This window comes from Engraulis encrasicolus, chromosome 17 (genome assembly GCF_034702125.1).
Source record: "Engraulis encrasicolus isolate BLACKSEA-1 chromosome 17, IST_EnEncr_1.0, whole genome shotgun sequence".
In the NCBI taxonomy this organism is placed as follows: Eukaryota; Metazoa; Chordata; class Actinopteri; order Clupeiformes; family Engraulidae; genus Engraulis; species Engraulis encrasicolus.
The window spans coordinates 33697105-33704119 of record NC_085873.1 but is presented as its reverse complement, the minus strand read 5'-3'; the positions used below and the strand labels follow the sequence as shown (position 1 = coordinate 33704119).

The 7015-nt window shown below is 42.9% G+C and overlaps 1 long non-coding RNA gene across 1 annotated transcript; it reads left to right on the top strand.

Moving 5' to 3' along the window:
* Positions 1–5481: 5481 nt before the first annotated feature.
* On the top strand, positions 5482–6802 carry LOC134467437 (uncharacterized). Its single transcript, XR_010038551.1, has 4 exons — positions 5482–5582; positions 5660–5744; positions 5828–5945; positions 6624–6802. It is a non-coding gene; the product is annotated as an uncharacterized LOC134467437 (long non-coding RNA).
* Positions 6803–7015: the final 213 nt, after the last annotated feature.

The window sequence follows — 7015 nt, the reverse complement described above, 5'->3', positions numbered from 1 at the left end:
ACCATGACTATGACTAAAATATTTCGTCAAAGCCCTTTTTTGATTTTCGTCATTTAGACTAAGACTAAGACGAAATTGGGAAGGCAATGACTAAAATAGGACTAAGACTAAAATTGATTTCCGTCATTGTGACTAAGACTTAGACTACATTTTAAAAAGCTGACTAAATATACACTGGCGTTAAATAAGATAGAAAAAGAGAACCAGTGTGTGAAGAAGTTTCATTCTGCACAGTGTGATATATATTAAAAAGAGAAGCAGTGTGCGGAGAAGGTTTATTCTGTACAGTCAATGATATATGTTAAAAAGAGAAGCAGTGTGTGGAGAAGTTCTATTATATGCAGCGTTGACAAAAATGACTAAAATGACTAAAAAATGACTAAGACTAAAATTGATTTTCGTCATTTAGACTAAGACTAAGACTAAATTGGGAAGGCAATGACTAAAATATGACTAAGACTAAAATTGATTTTCGTCATTGTGACTAAGACTACGACTAAATAAAAAAAAGCTGACAAAATTAACACTGGACCACAGACAGAGAAAGACAGACAGACATGTTGCTCGCTTAATTGATTCTTCGTTTTCTGTTGTTGTTGCCAGAGGTGAAAAAAGGACTCAGACCTAGTTTGGATAGCGTACATATCTGTCCGCAAATCAAAATCGAAATTACGTAGCCTATATAGGCTATATTTCAACGCATCACCTTAGATGTCACACATGCGCAGTGGCCTATACCAGAGACTGTCAGATTCTATTCCTCCTCCTGTATTGTATCCGCCTATACTAATGTCTTGGGCCACTAGACTCCAGGGGCCTACACTACAACGTTGAGCCTTCTAGTAGGTCTTTTATTAGATGATTTACCTCTTAACTTAACCTGTTTTACTTCTGAAACAGCTTTGTAGTATAGGCCCCAGTTGTCTATTATTATTATTATTATTATTATTATTATTATTATTATTATTATTATTACTATTATTATTAGCAGCAGAAGCCATCACAGTAGTTGGATTGGTGGTGGGGATGTTATTTACATGTAACTTGTAGTCATTTTGGTAGGGAAGGCAGAGACACAAGATGGCAGTGTTGAGCTGAATATGTGATGTGCTCCCCTCTCTGCCTTTTTCCAGCCCTGACACATGCTCAGTGCAGTAGGCCTATAGGTCTGTCCGACTGTAATACATCTGCCCTCAGCCATCCGTCCATCCGTTTTCCATTCCATTGGATGTTTTGTTGTTATTCTAGGACCCATCCAAATACAAATCCACACACACACACACACACACTGTTCATGGGGCTTGTCAGGCTGTCCAATTGCATAGAGTACTGTATATTTGTTTCACTCGACATTCATTTGATAATCGAACAATTGTTAAAGAATGCTCCAACAGCCAGCCCAAGATTGTATTACCAAATCATCTCCCTGATATTTGGTTTATTTACAGCTGTTTTTACACCCTGTCTACTGAAATCTGTGGCTCTGTAGCTCATAGTTTGCTGTTGTTGTGCAGTACTCTCACCTGTTAGCCATGTCATCGCAATGGCCTAAGTGATGGAAACAAACCAAGAAGGGCAGAGAGAGAGAGGGAGAACAAGTGAGCGAGAGATAGAGGGAATAGATAGAAATAGAAAAAATAGATAGAGGGAGAGACACTCAGAGAGAGTTTCTGACTGAATAAGAGGATAAGAGGAAGAGACATCCAGAGAGAGACAAACAGACAACAGCAGACAAACACATGCACAGGCAAACAGATCGGCAGACAGACAGGTTGTCTGAGAGGAGCCCATTCTCCGGGAAAAATCAACTACATGCTTCGTGGTGCTGCTACAATATAGCCTCATTTTTCGTAGTTGGGCACGAGCGCTGTCGTCGAGAGTGGGTGAGAGAGAGTGAGTGAGAGAGACTACCCTCGCAAAGACTTCACGTTTGGCTCGAGTTAGGCCTAGGCTACTGTTGCTGAGAGTGAGTTTTTTCTTTTTCACACATGTAGGTTCAGATAGTTTTTTTCCCCTTAAAGGAGCACAATGTAAGATTATGTAATTTGCGTGGTGCCCGTGGCATGCCTGTGTCAAAATCATGAAAAAAATGCTGTTTAACTAAGCTCGCTGTGAGAATGTTTTCATCACAGAACACCAGCAGTTGATACAAATATGAATATGTATATGGCGGTATTTAAAGCAAATCTTTTCGCATGAAAATTGTTTCTCATGTTTCTCTTTCGGGTCACTCTGTCCAAAGTTACTTTCGGGGTTCTCTGGCAGTGGACCGTGAAAGTGAGTCATTGTTCACTTTCTATTATCGGCTGACTCGGAAAAGTGATTAATTAAATTTTAAAGGGGCTCCAGGTAGGATTAAAAGTTTAGTTAATCACAGTCCCGAGTCAGCCGAGGCTTATGCGAGTTTTTAGTAGCCTAAGTGAACGATGGATGTCGTGATTACCAGTGGCGGACTTAGCAATTTGGGGGCCTAAGGCGAATTTAGCTAGGGGCCCATCGGCCCATTTCATATCACATTTTTTTTTTTTTTTTTACATATACTCTCTTTTTCGTTTTTTTTTTTTTTTTTAAATCACGATTTTCCATTAAAAAAAAAATATTAAAAAAAAAAACAGGCAATCTTGGGCTACAACCCTTTCCCACTTTTCATGCAAAAATTGAACAAACTGAAATGTGAAATTTTCTGTAATCCCACTTTCACTTTGATATGAGAGCACTGAAGTGTTATTTCATATGTCCATGCTTGCTGTCACCTATTTGAAGTGACTTTGGTTTGGGATTTCATGGAAGATTTTGAAATGCTGCTGTGGGGAGTAGACAGTAGTAGGATAAGCGACAGGTGGACACTGTTTTCTGACAGAACGGTTTGCAGGTATTTGGCGTTTTCAGGTGGATATTGTCTTCGTGGATGTTACAGACATCCCAACTTTCAAAAACTAATCAAGGAGATATTTACTAAATAAACCGAAAAGTGCGCTCTCTGTCAAGCGGTCGCCTTGACCCAAGCCTACCTGAACACTGACAGACCCATCGAGAAGAGACACGCGTGCAGTCAGGTTAAACAGAAACAAAGCCTTCATGCTCCCCGCTCGCGTGCCTGTGAAATCTAATCGAAGTAGCCAATTCTGCTAAGCTCAATGCGCGAGTTGCCATCTTACCTGCACTTCTCATATGTTGGATGTTGGATTTCATGGGAGACTTTCAAATCTCTCTGGGAAGTAGACAGAGTAGGCGACAGGTGCACACTCTCTTCTGACAGAACAGCGGTTTGCAGGCATTTAGCGTTTTCAGGTGGATATTGTCCTTGTGGATGTTAGACATTCCAACTTTCCAAAACTAATCAATTAGATATTTACTGAATAAACCGAAAAGCGCGCTCTCTGTCAAACGGTCGCCCTGACCCAAGCCTGCCTGAACAGACCCATTGAGAAGAGACACGCGTGCAGTCAGGTTAAACAGAAACACAGTTCACGCTCCCCTCGCTCGCGTGCCCGTGGCATGTAATCGAAGTAGCAAATTCCGCGTTCAATGCGCGAGTTGCCATCTCGCCTGCACTTCCCATAGCCAATGTTGTAGGCTATGTTGGATTTCATGGTAGACTTTTAAATGTCGCTGTGAGAAGTTGACAGAGTAGGCGACAGGTGCCCACTCTTTTCTGACAGAACAGCGGTTTGTAGGCGCTTGCGTTTTCACGTGGATATTGTCTTCGTGGACGTTATAGACACCCTAAGTTCCAAAAACTAATCAAGGAGACATTTACTACATAAACCAAAAGACGCGCTCTCTGTCAAGCTGTCGCCCGAACAAACCCTTTGAAGACGTGCGTGCACAAGATTAAAGGGGCATTCCACCGGTGGAGACATGAATATGTTACTGAAAGTGGGTCATATGTATAGTACAATAGTAACATACATTTCTAATTTGGTGCCTTCTTGGCCAAGAAAAGGCAGAAAATGACTTTTTAGTGCTTGTGGATTTGTGACAACAATCCCCATAATGCACTGCAATGCTCAAGTTCCACAGACCACACCCAGTTATTTGGGACTCTATGCATCATCCCTCCCTCATCTTGCAGGCAGTGTTGCCAGATTGGGCTGTTTCCCGCCCAATTGGGCTGCTTAGGATGGTCGTGTGCGGGTAAAAATGGCATTTAGCAGAAAAACCCGCCCAATTTTAGCCATAGAAATCAATAGAATTGGGCGGGATTTTGAGCTTCTAGGCTGGTTTTGAGCATTTTTTGGGCTGGAAATCATCAGCCTCATCTGGCAACCCTGCTTGCAGGTGCAGCCAGAGAACCTCTAACAGGGAGAAGGCTCAGTCTCATTGGTTCCCATTGTAGCCAGTTAGCTTTGCATGCATAATGCAGTAACGAGCGTGGGCCAGTCCTTCATGTGGGAAAATGTATGGAATGGAAAGGGGAACCCATGCTAAATACATTGCTACTGCGATTTCCAGTCACAAATATCATCAACAAAACATTCCTGGTAAGCACTATGACTGTTGTTTAACAATAGGCTGTATTGACAAATCGCACAGGTGTGTAGTTTTACAGCAGGTTAGAAGATTTCAACCTGTACTCGCTAGCATCGCGCTAATGTTTATGGGTTTGGCCCCATAAAAATTGAGCTTTGTGACCCAGTATATAATAATCTAGTGGCGCAAAATAATCGAAATGCTACTCAAATGGGGTCTTATTATTTCTAGCTTCGAACTTAATATTAATATTTCAGGACAAAAAATTATAAAAAATCACAAAAATGATGATGGTAAAAAACTCCATTGACACCCGTGGTTAGGGTTAGCCAATTGTGGCTAACAGGAAGTTCCGTGAGTGAACAGCCCCTGGTGCATCACAGTGGGACAGACATCACTGGAAAGGAGAAGCTGGAGCACACTGCAGCTTAGTTTTCAAGACTTTATTTTGTGCACACACGCGACCAACGTTTCTGTGTTGCTACACCTTCTTCAGAGTCAAATGATAGCAAGAGAGAGACACACATTTCAAGACTTGACATTCACAGGTGATCCTACTTGGTTTGGCTAAATTGGTCTGATCTCATTGCAGGTAATTGACCCCACCCCCAACACCAGGACAAGATTGTAGACAATTAGACAGCTTGCCAACTTCCCAAAACAAAATAAAAAAGTGAAAAAAAAACAATACACAAAGAACATTGTCAATAAAACCACAGCTACAATTATTAGAAGACCACAGCCGCAATGCTGGAACAATTTGTTACAGAGAGCAAGACATATTGTGTTCCTCATTTATGCCCTGAGGCTCCACTGAATTTAGAGTATGAATCCAAATTGCCTTTCCACAAAGCCTCTCTGTCTAATTGTCTGCAATCTTGTCCTGGTGTTGGGGGGTGGGGTCAATTACCTGTGTAGCAGGATGGAATTGGCATTGCGTAATAGGAGTGATTGACAGCTCGTGATTGACAGCAAGGGGCGGGCTTAAGTCTATTTAGACACTGGTAGACACTGGTTTCCTGTCTCGCTTCCGTTTCCATTGGGACCTGTTGTTTTGGTGTGAGGTTGGGCTGTGTTGGCCACCGAGAGGCCGCGGATGAACTGCGAAGGTGAGCATGTGTTCTGTCGTATTTACCGGCAATTGAGTTCTGTGACTTGGGAATTATAGCGACGCTTCCTTTTGCAGAGCGGCGTTACTCACCTGCACTTGTGATCGTTTGAAGCGCACTGTAACCTACGTGGCGCTTAGGAGCCAGGAGCTGGCTGATAGGGTGAGTTTGGTCTCCATCCTTTCGACAAGATGTCCTTCTGTTATTGCTGCCCCCCCTAATACGAACCATCTTGATGTTTGTAGCCAGTTAGCCTGCTCGAGGTAATTGGTGTGGCGTGGCGATCCTTGGAAACGCTGTGCCGGTGACTCGCTTGTTTTAAGCTTTCATCGGCGGCCCCTCCGGCAAGAACCAGCCAGTGTGGTGCGCCTACATGTTCTTCGGCTGCTGTTTCGCTGGATAATTTGGTTAGAATCTCTGTTTCGCCCCTGCTTCACCTGCTGCTTGTCTGTGCTTTGCTCTGCTGGGGTTGGGGAAGTACCCCGCTTGCTGGCCACGCTTACCCCTCTGCCCTGCTTATGCTTGTCTGAGGGTGCGCAGTTTCGGGACCCTTGCCTGCTATTCGCCAAGCTATTATTTTCTTTTCATTTGATTTACTTTTGCATGTTTTGTTATTTTGCTTCTGCATGTTTATTTTGGTTTTCTTTATTTTGCTTGCTGCATGCTCCCATTTTGCTTGCCCTGCTCCCGCATGCCTGTGTGCTCTGCTGCTTGCTTTAACTATTTGTGTGCCGGTAGCTATAGCTATCCCTGTTGCTAAGGGTTATATGTGTGCAGTGCCTATTTTGTTTATTTATCCTTCTTTTCATTTCATTTACTGTGTGCATTATCTGTGTGTTTAATTTACTTTATTTTGCATTTACTTTATTTTGCATTTATTGTGTTTATTTTGGGTTTAAGGTGGGATCAGGGAACTCTTGGTAACTGCTACCTCCCTCAGCAGTTTGGGTAGTGCCTAGGGTGTGTGAGTGTGTATGTGTGTGGGAGTGTATGTGTGTGAAGGAGAGAGTCCTTACTAGTATTCCTTTTTTTTGGGTCTAGTGGAACCCATTGAGTGTAGTACGTCGGCAGCCTGGTGGTGAGAGGAACCCCTTGTGTGCGCACACAGTGAAAGATAAGTAGTACTACAGATCCTTATAGGTTTAGTGATCTCAGTGGTGCCCCAGGCTGCACGACCAGGTTCATTCCTTTCTCTCTCTCTCTCTCTCTCTCTCTCTCTCTCTCTCTCTCTCTCTCTCTCTCTCTCTCTCTCTCTCTCTCGGGGGCCCCTCCCCCGCTACTGTGTACTGTGCCCAATTGGGCTTTTTGCGACCTTGCACATTGTTTTAATGTTTTTGTCTTGCACATTTGTACAACAATAAAAGAGAATTATATTTGGGATCCTGTCTCTGTCCTGTGTATTTCGAACTTGTGCTAATTTAAGGTTTAGATAT